The sequence below is a fragment of the Moschus berezovskii genome, chromosome 2, assembly GCF_049115385.1.
Source record: "Moschus berezovskii isolate FMDL1 chromosome 2, NW_MosBer_1.0, whole genome shotgun sequence".
NCBI classification, from domain to species: Eukaryota; Metazoa; Chordata; class Mammalia; order Artiodactyla; family Moschidae; genus Moschus; species Moschus berezovskii.
Genome location: NC_142461.1, coordinates 98,840,049 through 98,855,066, shown reverse-complemented (window position 1 = coordinate 98,855,066; position 15,018 = coordinate 98,840,049).

Below are 15,018 nucleotides of genomic sequence, written 5' to 3'. Positions count from 1 at the left end.
GCCTCCCAGACGATCTTATTTATTCTGTCGACCCTTCCAGCCCAGTCTCTATCCTGCAGTTAGCCCAGTTTTTTGCAGCATAATCAGCTTATTGCATTCTGTCAACAATAAGGCCTCTTCATTTCTTTTAAAGTATTTAACAATTTTCAGTTTTTCACCTGGTCTCACCCTCACATTTCCAAACAAAATCGTGAATGATTTTATTTGTATGTAAATAAAGACTCAGAAGAAGTACATCATTTCACTCCATGCTCCAGAACCTTTTACGAAAAAAGTGAAAGTGTTAGCTGCTCAGTCGAGTCCAACTCTTTGCAACCCCATGGACTGTAACCTGCCACTCTCCTCTGTCCATGGAATTCTCTGTTCTGAAATGGGTAGCCATTCCCTTCCCCAGGTCATCTTCCTGACCCAGGAAATGAACCTGGGTTTCCTGTATTGAAGGCAGATTCTTTACCAGCTAAGTGATTAGGGAAGCCCATTCTATGGGAAATGTTAACTCAGGCAATCTAATCTCTACCATTAATGTTGAGGTAGAATTTTTACTGCTTGAACTTTAAAGAGTGTTCTTAATCTTCAAAGATTATCCATTTATTTCATAACACTTAGCATAACACCATGAATTTTAATTCTTCTTCTGAAGCTTTAAAATTATTCTTGTCCAAAATGACTAAGAAGGAAGTATATGTGTATGTATAAACATATATACCAATTGCTTTTTAGATATGTTATTTATTGTCGATTTTCTTCTTAGCAAGTATCCATGATGTTTCATTTGTTTCTACAAATTGCCATAATCAGATGTTCAGCAGCAAGTTGATAATGACTTTTGTTTTCTGTAGAAAGATTTGGAAAATTGCTTTTTCTAGCTCATGGCCTGACTCCAAAACCACCTCGCTTTCAGGCTTGCGCACAGTGCCTGCCATTTAAATCCCAAAAGGGATATTGTTGCCATTGATAAGTTGAGCAAGGTCATCACTCTAAAAGTGGCAATTGGAAACTAGCAACTAGCAACCCATAACTAGCAAGAACTAGCAAGATAAATCTGCATTTAGAAAGTAAATAGTTTATAACAGCCTGCTAAAATTATAGGATAGAAAGCAAATAGAAAAATAGAAAACAAATCTGTATCCTCCAAACCCATGATGAATTATTTTCTCAAATCATTGAATACAGGCATAGACCAGCTGTGGACCTGCTCAAATATTTCATGATAGGAACTTTCTTTTATCCTGAGATTACCACTGTATATTACTAGAGCCAGGGTTTTTTTTTTTTTATATTAGAAGAAATGAATTCACTACCAATCAGAGACTATCGTTTAGAAGAGAGTCTTGCAAATATTTTATTCTAGTGTTGCCAAATGAATTTTGTTTAATTATGCACACCCTAGAACATTTTTATATACAATATTTTTCATATGATTAATTAATTGCAAAACATGTCACTTCTGGCATATTATAAATATTGACATTTAAAAAATATTCCATCACTTAGATGTTTTTTATGAAATATAAATACCATAACAACTTTAGACCCATAATTACCCATTAAAAAAGGTTGAAATTTTGTTATAACTTTTTCTCCTGAAATAGTATTTTCCTCCTACTTCTCCTTTATAATGTTATAATAAACATATATTTTACACTTTAAAGTCTCTTATTGATTGCCTTATCATAATTCTCTGCAATTTCATATATATGTATAAATATGTGTGTGTGTATATATATATATATGAAATGGCAACCCACTCCACTATTCTTGCCAAGAGAATCCTGTGGACAGAGGAGCCTGGTGGGCTGCTGTCCATCGGGTTGCATAGAGTCGGACATGACTGAAGCGACTTAGCATGCATGCATGCATTGTGCAATTTAGTTTTAAAAATTTTCTTGTGACCATTGCACTCAGGTTAAAATAATATGCTTATATGATTATATTGATAATTCTATCATATATAATGCATACAGTTAAAATATTTCTCCTAGGTTTAGTTACTTTTACTTTTGTTATTGATAAACAATTTATCAAAATTTCAAAAATATATTATAAATTGTTAATCAACAGTAATTCTAAGAAGTAAAATTTTATTGTAAATTTGTCTTTTAATAAATGAAAGTGGGTTACTTGTGAGGCCTTGGTTAAAGGAATTGTCCAGTTGAGACTTGTTTGGTAATTGTAGGTATGAATTTAAGGCAGTGAACCTTGTGAAATTTCAGATAGGTAGTAAGCGTTCCTTTTTGGAAGTATGGGAAAAGAGAGAGGTGGGCAACGGGAAACAATCCAAACCCTATGGGGTAAGATAGCATCAGTTCAGTTCAGTTCAGTTCAGTCTCTCAGTCATGTCTGACTCTCTGCGACCCCATGAATCACAGCACACCAGGTCTCCCTGTCCATCACCAACTACCAGAGTTCACTCAAACCCACCTCCATCTAGTCAGTGATGCCATCCAGCCATCTCATCCTCTGTCGTGCCCTCCTCCTCCTGCCCTCAATCCCTCCCAGCATCAGAGTCTTTTCCACTGAGTCATATATAGATATTATTAACTGAAATTGATTTGCTTAAAAATTATTTATAACCATGTAGCCCTGGGAAAGTCTATACACCCTGCTTTGAAGACCAATGCTTTCAAGCTTTTCTTGACTTTTTTTTAACCTTTTGGTCACACCACATGAAATGTGGGATCTTAGTTCACCAACCAAGAGTTGAACCCTTACTCCCTGCTTTGACAACGTGGAGTCTTAACCACTGGACCTTCAGCTGTCTCTCTTTTTTTCAGGGTATCATTCTTGATTTGATAGCTCTTCTCCTACAATAAAAAGTGAAAGTGAAAGTGTAGTTCCCTCAGTCGTGTCTTACTCTTTATGACCCCACAGGCTGTAGCCCACCAGGCTTCTCTTGTGCATGGAATTCTTCAAGCAAGAATACTGGAGTGAGTAGCCATTCCTTTCTCCAAGGAATCTTCCATACACAAGAATTGGACTCATGTCTTCCACATCACAGGCAGATTCCTTATCATCTGAGCCACTGCTGCTACTGCTAAGTCACTTCAGTCGTGTCCGACTCTGTGCGACCCCATAGATGGCAGCCCACCAGGCTCCCCCATCCCTGGGATTCTCCAGGCAAGAACACTGGAGTGGGTTGCCATTTCCTTCTCCATGTGTGAAGGTGAAAAGTGAAAGTGAAGTTGCTCAGTCATGTCTGACCTGTAGCGACCCCATGGACTGCAGCTTACCAGGCTCCTCCGTCCATGGGATTTTCTAGGCAAGAGTACTGGAGTGGCTTGCCATTGCCTGGAAGCCCAATAATCCTCCTCAAACACGAAAAGACGACTGGAATGGGTAAGATCAGAGTTTACCTTCTTGACCACGTGTGTCTATTTGAGTAAGATTAAACATGCTGTCCAAGAAACATATCTTTCCTTTGTTATTAGGATCCTTCCACACTGTTAATACAAGACCATGCATTTCATGCAACGATGGGCACAATAAAGGACAGAAATGGTATGGACCTGACAGAAGCAGAAGATATTAAGAAGAGGTGGCAATAATACACAGAAGAACTATACAAAAAAGATCTTAATGACCCAGATAACCATGATGGCGTGATCACTCACCTAGAGCCAGACATCCTGGAGTATGAAGTCAAGTGGGCCTTAGGAAGCATCACTATAAACCAAGCTAGTGAAGGTGATGGAATTCCAGTTGAGCTATTTCTAATCATAAAAGATGATGCTGTGAAAGTGCTGCACTCAACATGCCAGCAAATTTGGAAAACTCAGCAGTGGCCACAGGACTGGAAAGGTCAGTTTTCATTCCAATCCCAAAGAAGGGCAATTCCAAAGAATGTTCAAACTACTGCAAAATTGCACTTGTTTCATATGCTAGTAAAGTCATGCTCAAAACTCCCCAAGCCAAGCTTCAACAGTATGTGAACCGAGAACTTCCAGATGTTCAAGCTAGATTTAGCAAAGGCAGAGGAACCAGAGATCAAATTGCCAATATCCGTTGGATCATTGAAAAAGCTACAGAGTTCAAGAAAAACATTTACTCCTGCTTCGTTGACTACGCTAAAGCCTTTGACTGTGTGGATAACAACAAACTGTGGAAAACTCTGAAAGAGATGGGGATACCGGACCACTTGAAGTGCTTCCTGAGAAACCTGTATGCAGGTCAAGAAGCAACTGTTAGAACCAGACTTGGAACAACAGATTGGTTTCAAATTAGGAAAGGAGTACATCAATGCTATATATTGTCACCCTGCTGATTTAACTTATATGCGGAGTACATCATGCAAAATGCCAGGCTAGATGAAACACAAGCCGGAATCAAGATTGCTGGTGGAAATATCAATAACTTCAGATATGCAGATGACACCACGCTTATGGCAGAAAGTGAAGAACTAAAGAGCCTCTTGATGAAGGTAAAAGAGGAGAGTGGAAAAGTTGGCTTAAAACTCAACACTTAAAGCACAAAGGTCATGGCATCCAGTACCATCACTTCAAAGCAAATAAATGGGGAAACAGTGGAAACAGTGACAGACTTTTTTTTTTTGGCCTCCCAAATCACTGCAGATGGTGACTGCAGCCATGAAATTAAAAGATGCTTTCTCCTTGGAAGGAAAGCTATGACCAACCTAGACATCATATTAAAAAGCAGAGACATTAGTTTGCCAATCAAGGTCTGTCTAGTCAAAGCTATGGTTTTTCCAGTAGTCATATATGGCTGTGAGAGTTGGACCATAAAGAAGGCTGAACACCAAAGAATTGATGCTTTTGAGCTGTGGTATTAGAGAAGACTCTTGAGAGTCGCTTGGACTGCAAGGAGATCCAACCAATCCATCTTAAAGGAATTCAATCCTGAATATTCTTTAGAAGGACTAATGCTAAAACTGAAGTTCCATATGTGTGGCCACCTGATGCAAAGAGCCAACTCATTAGAAAAGACCCTGATGCTGGGAAAGATTGAAGGCAGGAGGAGAAGGGGATGACAGAGGGTGAGATGGTTGGATGGTATCACCGACTCAACGGACATGAGTTTGAGCAAGCTCCGGGAGATGGTGAAGGACAGGGAGGCCTGGCGTGCTGCAGTCCATGGGGTGGCAAAGAGTCAGACACGACTGAAAGACTGAACAACAACAGAGCATCATGTGGTTATGAAATAATAATTCATTATAATTATTTCTGAGATAATCTCATTTAAAACTTAGCTTCATGAAAACCTATACAGTTTTGTTAAAGAAAAAGAGTTAAGAACAATACCTTGGATTGTGACAGTGTAAAAGCAAAAATAGGCTGATATTTAATATATTTTAAATTACTTGTCTGCTCTAAGTATTGTGTGAACATCACACACACACACACACACACATGAACACCTATTCTGGTTACATCAAAAGTATAGCTCAGTGCTAAGCAAAGTGAAAAAGTCAGGAAATCACAGGGCTGAGATTGCAGCAAGGTTATAGTTGGGGGAGGGGGAGAAGCAGCTTTCACAGAATAATAGGTTTTAAATTGGAGGTCTTTACTTAAAACCTGCAGGAAATAAAAAGGGTCAAATTTTTAAAAAAGAGAAAATTGCATAAGGGTTATATTACTTAAAAAGATATTCTCGTTTCTTTTCTTTTTCAAAAACTGCTATATTTTTGGAAGATGTCTTTGACAATGGATGTCATCACTTAAGAACCATTGCTCAATGAAAAAGTGGTCACAAAATCTGAGTTTTATGGCACTTAAATGTTTCTGTCGGTTTATAGAAAATGATGACATTTGGACCAATTTGATTTAAGGAATTGAAAACTCAGAAATATAAATTAAGAAATTAATTCTTAGTGTTTTTTTTTTAATTTTGCAATCATGAAATATTTTTAACATCATTTTGAAGAAATAATCGAGTTGAAACTTCACTGACTAGCATCTAAAATGAAATTGTTCAATGTGTGTAAAAAGAAAGGCAGTCTGCTATCTTCAGTGGCAGGGAAAAAATCAGGAGAAATCTCTCCACATCATGTTATTTTCACACATTCACTGCAAGAATCCTCTTAGTGTTGATAACGTATGATAAAATCATTTTCTGAACTAAAGTTTTGTAATGTCAATCAGAAAAGAATAACATGTTTTGATTTCTTTTCTATGTAAGAATTAAATAGGCATTACGTTAATAAACAAGAACTCAGATTTAGTATGTTCCATTCATGATCATTGTAAAGACATGGGATTAACAAAAGCACATCCATTACTTTCTAACAGGATTATAAATGGAACCTTGTTTCATAAATATGTTATTTCATGAATCACATGTCTGGTATGTGGTATTCTCTCAATTAAAAAAAAATTAATAAATTATTTTTTCCTATAGTCATTAGCCTATAAATTCAGTAGACCTAAAATTCAGTAAACACTAAAGACACAAGCTCAAGTGAATTCATGCTATGGTATTTTATTTTTAAAAAAGCTGGAGTAAGGAAGAAGTCAGAATGGCAATAGTAATCTTGAGGTTGATGTCACGAAGGCTTCAACCAGCTTCATGGTGCTTAATACTTCTGCTCCCCAGGTGGGCAGAATAGGATTGGGTAAAATATAAATACAAGACAAGAAGAGGACAAGAGTCTGAATTTCAGAAAAAAGTAAAGAAGATACAGGAAAAATTAGACAGAGGCCACAGATGAAGCACAGAGAAAATGACAGAGAATTTGACAGTTATTTTCCAGTGAATATTCAAACTAGGAAAGACGTTGAACTGTTTTCTTCTGTTTGCATTTCATTAAAGCTTATTATTTCAGAGAAAGTGTATAACTTACATTGAAATTTTGGTGTTTGCTTATTCCAGATTGGAATAATTGCTGACATTTGGGGCGAGTTTATCATAAACCAGGCACTGGGATCATTTTATTATGTACAACATTTTGTTTAATCCTTACAGCAACTCTAAGACACAGGCACTATTATTATCTCCAATTTATGGTTAGGCAACTGGGCTTAGAGATGTTACATAACTTTAAGTTTACTTATTATGGTAAGGTCATACAGCTAGCTTTAGTCAGAGGCCAGACTTTAGACTTACTTTTTTTAAATACAAGGTTTTTAAACTCCTAGGCTACTGAAACTGCAAAATTAGTGAAAATCAAATATGCCTTTGAAATTCAAGTGTAAATTTAATTTATTAGTTATCACCAGTGGACTCAGTTAAAATATAAACTCCTAATTAAACAGTTTAATGTGTATAATGTAAGCAGAAGACTAAGTTTGTAATTTTTTTCTCATATTCGTTTTCCTTAATGAAGATATTTAGCTAGAATTTTAGCCTTAACAAATGTCATATGAGTATATAAATATCTAAACACAGGTTAGCATATGTTTTCAAATAAATGTATATAAATATCCACATACTCATTTATATAAATAAGGTGGATAATAATATGGGAGAATATATTGACAAATAAATGTATAAACTTGTATATAAAAAGGTTTTGCATCTTTTACATCTGTCAATCTCTAAATTAAAGGGTAGATTTATTACAAAACAAATTTTAAAAATCTAACACAATTATCAAAAAATTATCAAAATTATTTATAATTTCGTCTGGATAAAGATAAAAGGATTACTTGTATTAGATATTAAAGTGTTATAAAGCTTAAATAATTAAAACACTGTGATGAGACTAGTGAATGGAAGAAATTATGAGGTAGCAGTCACTGTGTGTTTACAATGTACGTGTGCGTGCTCAGTTGCTCAGTCATATCCAACTCTTTGTGACCCCATGAGCTGTAGCCCACCAGGCTCCTCTGTCCATGGGATTCACTAGGCAAGAATACTAGAGTGAGTAGCCATTTCCTTCTCCAGGGGATCTTCCTGACCCAGCGATCAGACCTGTCTCTTGCATTGGCAGGTAGATTCTTTATCACTGCACACCTGGGAAGACTGCATACAATATATGATACATCAAATATCAAAGATCAGTGGAAAACACCTGAATGATATATTAAGTAATACAGTGGAAATAAAACTAAGATCATGAGACTAAGATTCAGAAAACTAAGATCATGGCATCTGGCCCCACTTCATGGCAAATAGATGGGGAAACAACAGAAACAGTGACAAACTTTATTTTGGGGGGGTCCAAAATCACTGCAGATGGTAACTGCAGCCATTAAATTAAAAGACACTTGCTCCTTGGAAGAAAAGTTATGACCAACCTAGACAACATATTAAAAAGCAGAGACATTACTTTGCCAACAAAAGTCCATCTAGTCAAGGCTATGGATTTTCCAGTAGTAACGTATGGATGTGAGAGTTGCACTATAAAGAAAGTTGAGCACCGAAAACTTGGTGCTTTTGAACTGTGGTGTTGGAAAAGACTCTTGAGAGTCCCTTGGACAGCAAGGAGATCCAACCACTCCATCCTAAAGGAAATCAGTCCTGAATATTCATTGGAAGGACTGATGTTGAAGCTGAAACTCCAATACTTTGGCCACCTCATGCGATGAGTTGACTCACTAGAAAAGACTCTAATGCTGGGAGGGATTGGGGGCGGGAGGAGAAGGGGACGACAGAGGATGAGATGGCTGGATGGCATTACCGTCTCAATGGACATGAGTTTGAGTGAACTCTGGGAGTTGATGATGGACAGGGAGGCCTGGCGTGCTGTGATTCATGGGGTCGCAAAGAGTTGGACACGACTGAGCGACTGAACTGAACTGAATCGCATATTCTGCATAAATCTAAGATTCATTGAACAATACTGTTTATATATGAATTATGGAACATATTTTATCAATAGTTCATCAATTTTCACTTGCTATGTGTGAAATATATGTATTTCCTGTTGCCCTCATTCCTTCTGATACTTTTCTAGAGTGGGAGGCTACTTTTTCTGTTTTCTTAGATGAGGAGCTAGTTTAAACTGGGATATGAGTGGGGGGAAATGGTGAATTTATAACCACCTTAGGCCAAACATGGGACTTCCCAATGGCTCAGCTGTAAAGAAACTGCCTGCAATTCATGAGACTCAGGTTCAATCCCTGAGTCAGGAAGATCCCTTGGAGAAAAAATAATAACCCCCTCCAGTGTTTTTGCCTGGAGAATCCCATGGACAGAGGAGCCTGGTGGTCTACAGTCCATAGGAGCACAAAGAGTCAGACAAGGCTGAGCATCACACATGCAATGCATGAAGGCCAAACAGTTTGCAAGACACCAGACCTTTGCCTCTGCCCATCATCCCTGCTACAGATACAGACAAAACAGAAGGTAAGAAATGCTGGTCCTGAGACTGGGGTCCTGGTATAATAAAATGCGTATGTCTTTAAACATCACTGAGAGAGCTTTTATGTCTGTGACTTCCATTGAGTTTGTTACCCCACAGAGAAATGCCTGTAGAGACAATACTTGTTCTCCCTGATGGGACAGTTATTTGGAGTGATTGCAATTGGGATTTTTTTTTTTTTTGCCATGCTATATTGAAGGAGGAGTCGGACATGACTGAGCAACTGAACTGAACTGATTGAAGGAGGGGCAGGGAAGTGAGATTGTGTTTTATTGTTGTTTCAGGCATTAAGTCCTGTCCAACTCTCGTGACCCCATGGACTGAAGCCTGCCAGGCTCCTTCTGTCCATGGGATTCCCCAGGCAAGAATACTGGAGTGGGTTGCCATTTCCTTCTCCAAAGGATCTTCCCGACCTAGGGATAGAACCTGTGCTTAGCTGAGCCTTTTCTTAACCCCTTATCTCCTGGAGAAACTTTCTTCAGAAAGCCTGGTGATTTTACTTGTGGTTTCTGAATATCGAGAGCATTTTTTATAAAGTATGTCTCTTAAATCCAAATTATTATCTTTATAGCTTTATTTTCTCTTGTTTTTGTAGTGGCACATTAATTTTCTTAGCTATGGAAATTTTCAAGCAAATGGAAACTATGAAAGAATTGCATAATGAACATCCATATATCCATAATCTAATGTGTTCTAGGTTTATAATTTATTAACACTTTGCTTTTCTTATTGACTTATTTTATATTATTCCTTCTAAACTTGCTAGCTTCTTTTATAAGAAAGGAAATTCCTTTATTAACTACCTGGTTACCCTGAAAGACAATGTCTACTAGAAAGGCAAAATTTTTAAACCTTACCCTTCTGTTCAGTTCAGTTCAGTCGCTCAGTCGTGTCTGACTCTTTGCGACCCCATGAATCACAGCACGCCAGGCCCCCCTGTCCATCACCAACTCCCGGAGTTCACTCAAACTCATGTCCATTGAGTCGGTGATGCCATCCAGCCATCTCATTCTCTGTCGTCCCCTTCTCCTCCCACCCCCAATCCTTCGCAGCCTCAGAGTCTTTTCCAGTGAGTCAACTCGTCACATGAGGTGGCCAAAGTATTGGAGTTTCAGCTTTAGCATCAGTCCTTCCAATGAACACCCAGGATTGATCTCCTTCAGAATGGACTGGTTGGATCTCCTTGCAGTCCAAGGGACTCTCAAGAGTCTTCTCCAACACCACAGTTCAAAAGCATCAATTCTTCGGCGATCAGCTTTCTTCACAGTCCAACTCTCACATCCATACATGACCACGGGAAAAACCATAGCCTTGACTAGACGGACCTTTGTTGGCAAAGTAGAATCAGGAGTTGTTGGTAAAATCATCTCCATTACTAGCAAGAAGAGGATTTGTGTGTGTGTGTGTGGTTGTTTCCCACTCCAGTGTTCTTGCCTGGAGAATCCCAGGGACGGGGAGCCTGGTGGGCTGCCGTCTATGGGGTCGCGCAGAGTTGGACACGACTGAAGCGACTTAGCAGCAGCAGCAGCAGCAGCAGTGTGGTTGTTTGACCTTTTTTATGAGTCATTATAGGCTCATAGATTTTTATATAAAATTGTATAAATCAATTACTGTTATTCTTTTTGATGATTGAATTGTTCAACTTTGGGCAGTAGTCACTCACCAATTTTCTTCTGGCTGACTATCCATTTCTCATGGGGTAGAAAACATGATTTTCTGAGAAGTTTTGCATTTAAGGGGAGTATGAAATTAGGCTTTGAGGTGGAGTGATATCAAACTTAGTTACATTTACCAAACAGATGGCAAGGAGAGAAAGCTGAGATTAAACCAGAAGGGAAATATGCAGCTTTATTTTGACATGCTATTTTCTTTTCTAGATGCTAAGTATGATTTTTTAATGGATACTTACAAGTATTTTGTTCTGCTGCCCATTAAGTTGGGAAGAGCTTCTTTGAGCTCAACTCTTTCATTCACATTTTTATCTGGATTAAAGGGAGAACTGTAAACAATATTGTGAATCATTTGTTTTCTCAAAGTGAAATGTTTGCAAGGGAGAAATACCTTAAGATAATGTTAACTCTTTTCCAGTGAATTCTAGATAGTTTTCTGAATTCATTGTCAAATAAGTTATATTGAAGAAGCAACAGTTAGAACCAGACATGGAACAATAGACTGGTTTCAAATCAGGAAAGGAGTATGTCAAGGCTGTATATTGTCACCCTGCTTATTTAACTTACGTGCAGAGTACATCATGAGAAATGCTGGGCTGGATGAAGCACAAGCTGGAATCAAGATTTCTGGAAGAAATATCAATAACCTCAGATATGCAGATGACACCACCCTTATGGCAGAAAGTGAAGAAGAACTAAGTCTCTTGAAAGTTGAAGAGGAGATTGAAAAAGTTGGCTTAAAGCTCAACATTCAGAAAACTAAGATCATGGCATCCGGTCCCATCACTTCATGGCAAATAGGTGGGGAAACAATGGAAACAGTGAGAAATTTTATTTGGGGGGACTCCAAAAGCACTGCAGATAGTGACTGCAGCCATGAAATTAAAAGACGCTTGCTCCTTGGAAGGAAAGTTATGACCAACCTAGACAGCATATGAAAAAGCAGAGATATTACTTTGCCAACAAAGGCCTGTCTAGTCAAAGCTATGGTTTTTCCAGTACTCATGTATGGATGTGAGAGTTGGACTATAAAGAAAGTTGAGCACCAAAGAATTGATGCCTTTGAACTGTGGTGTTGGAGAAGACTCTTGAGAGTCCCTTGGACAGCAAGGAGATCCAACCAATCCATTGTAAAGGAAATCAGTCCTGAATATTCATTGAAAGGACTGATGTTGAAGCTAAAACTCCAATACTTTGGCCAGTTGATGTGAAGAACAGACTCGTTGAAAAAGACTCTGATGCTGGGAAAGATTGAAGGCAGGAGGAGAAGGGGAAGACAGAGGATGAGATGGTTGGATGGCATCACTGACTCAATGGACATGAATTAGAGCAAGCTCCAGGAGTTGGTGGTGGACAGGGAAGCCTGCCGTGCTGCAGTCCATGGGTCGCAAAGAGTCGGACATGACTGAACTGAACTGAAGCTATATTGAAAAACATAACTAAACTTTTTATTTTTCACGAAGTTTTTTACGTTGAATTTCAAATCCTCTACAAGAATGATTACTTTATAAAACAATGATTACTTTTCTATACTTAGGCAAGGGAGAATCAAATTATCTGGGTCATTCAACCTATCCATATCAGAGGGGTAGATATTTTTAATGGAAAGAAGTGTAATTCATCTGCACAGTTCAATTAAATTGCAAGATTAAAAATTGAAATTTTTTAAATTCCAGTCACCTGAAAATTAAGTACTAAAATATTCCAGCCTTCAGAGAAATGTGAAATTTGGAGTAATGTGTAATGATCATCAAATTTCCTTTATTTGTATATTTTCTTTTATCAAGTGCAGGAGATGCCTCTGCTGTTATGATAACCTGTTATAACAAATAATAACCATTTTACAACTCACCAATATGAGATTGTGATGAAGGAAATCTGAGAAGGAAGATCCCCATAGATGTAATTAAATGTGGAAGAATTTGGTCCCTTTCAGCATAGACCATCCATGGATTATTACATCCCCAGTAAAGTTTCAGGAGATGTGTGTTTGAGCCTTGAAAGAAACTGCTTGCATTCATTATTAACAGCAATAGTAATTTTAAAAAGTGTCAACACGTTGTATCACCACATTCTGTTCCCAACATTTATAAATACAGTCTATAAACTACAAGTAATTTACCCTACATCAAAATGAAACTAAACCAAACAAACAAAAACAAAAAATTATTTATATTGGATTTCTTGCATTTCAAAATTCTTTCTACTTTTTAAAAATACGTGTGTATAAAAGGATAGATTGCATAAGATGCTTTAAGATGGATTCATGTAATACATATTCTTCTTTGGCAGAAACAAAAAGACATAGAATGGAGGAAACAATAAGAGAAAAGGGAAGACAACCACCTGCCCAACGTCAAGCAGGGGGACTGCACTGTATTACTTAATTCAATAATACCACAATAAAGGTAGCCATTACTTTTTATTATAGTATATCGGTGCTTCTAAGAACACTAACAGTGAGAAATAAATGAATATGGCTTCAGATGCTGCAGATGACAGTGGGAGGCCAGGTTTAATTCACCCTCATGAAGTCTTCTTGAATTGTGTCACTTGTAGAATTTGTATTTGACTTTTGGAAACATAAAATGTTCTTGCCACTGAGAACTAATTAAGAAATCTGGCTCTCTGTGACTAAGCTCATTTTGTTCAGGTTGACTGCATGTTCAAGTTTGACTCAAGATGCTCATCTAATGTATCCTGTGACCAACTGTTTCAGATGAATTAAGGTAATTGCTTAGCTCAACACTAGTCTGATCCATTCCATGAGAATGGCATTCAAAGCCCTTAACAGAAACAGCTACCAAATCACCACTCCAAGGTTTTAACAAGCTTAAAGGTCAAAATTTAAAGTTGTGCTTTGGAAGGAACCTAGAGTAAGCCCATGCTACCATTAGCAAATAAAGAGGAGGATGTACCTTGTAGCAGGTATCAACATGGATGAATTTCGCAGACATTAGGTTAAGTGAAATAAGCCAGACACAAACAGTAGATACTTATGACTCCACTTATATGAAATTCAGGAGCAGGCAAATGTAATCTATGCTGATAGAAGCCAGAATGGGAAATGGGTATTGACAGAGGAGAGGCACCAGGGAAGTTTCTAGGATAACGGAAAATTTCTATATCTTGACCTAGAATGGCAACTCAGAGTATATATCTATAAAAACTCTCTCAACTCTACACTTTGTGTACTTTACTATATGATAGTTTATACCTAATGAAAATAAACAAGAAAATTTTGAAAAAGTACCTAACTTTAACTGATTAAAAACAAAAACATTCTAATTATTTAGTCAAAGGCCCCAAGTAATTTCATCTTTACAGTGCTGTCATTTGACTACTGTAAATGGGTATGACTACTTGCTTCTGTATTTAACTTGCTTTATCTGCTATGTAAACTCAGCAAAGCACCAAAACTTGGGCCATATGAGCAAATTTAGTGTACTCGCTGTGTCTTGTGGCAGATGTGCTTCAAGCAGAGAAGTAGAGAAGTCAGGTCTTCCATAACAGCCAGAACCACAAGTCTGACCTCAGGAACTCTTTCCTGAAATAAACATCTCTTGATGCTACTACGAGCACAGGAGACACATGAGTGAACGACTAATCCTAGATCACTACCACTATGGACCTTACCTTCGGGATAGAGGAGGGAGGGAAATATGAAACTCAACCATAAGGGCACAAACTAGTCTCAGCTGGTGGTAAGTATCAGATCGGAGGGACCAATTCAGATGGGGTGATCAGAAGAGGCCTCTCTGAATATGTGACTCTTGACCGATGACCTGAATAATGAAGCAAAGTCAGCTGTGTAGAAAACAGGGAAGCTGAACCAGGAGGAGAGAGCAGCGAGTCAAAGCCCCAGAGGCGAGCAAAGACTTGACAGGTTTCTTAAACACAAAGAAGGCCAGGGAATTGGTGGGGATCTTGACGGCCACCTTGAAGAGAATGCTTTTAATTCTAAATACAAGAGCAAACCATTGAAGTGTTTTAAGGAAGTGGTAGCACGGATGGAGAGAAGTTAAACGAGGTATATTTGGAGGTAGGACAGATCAGGAATGTATGGAGTAAATAGTGGAGAAGAGAGGAAAG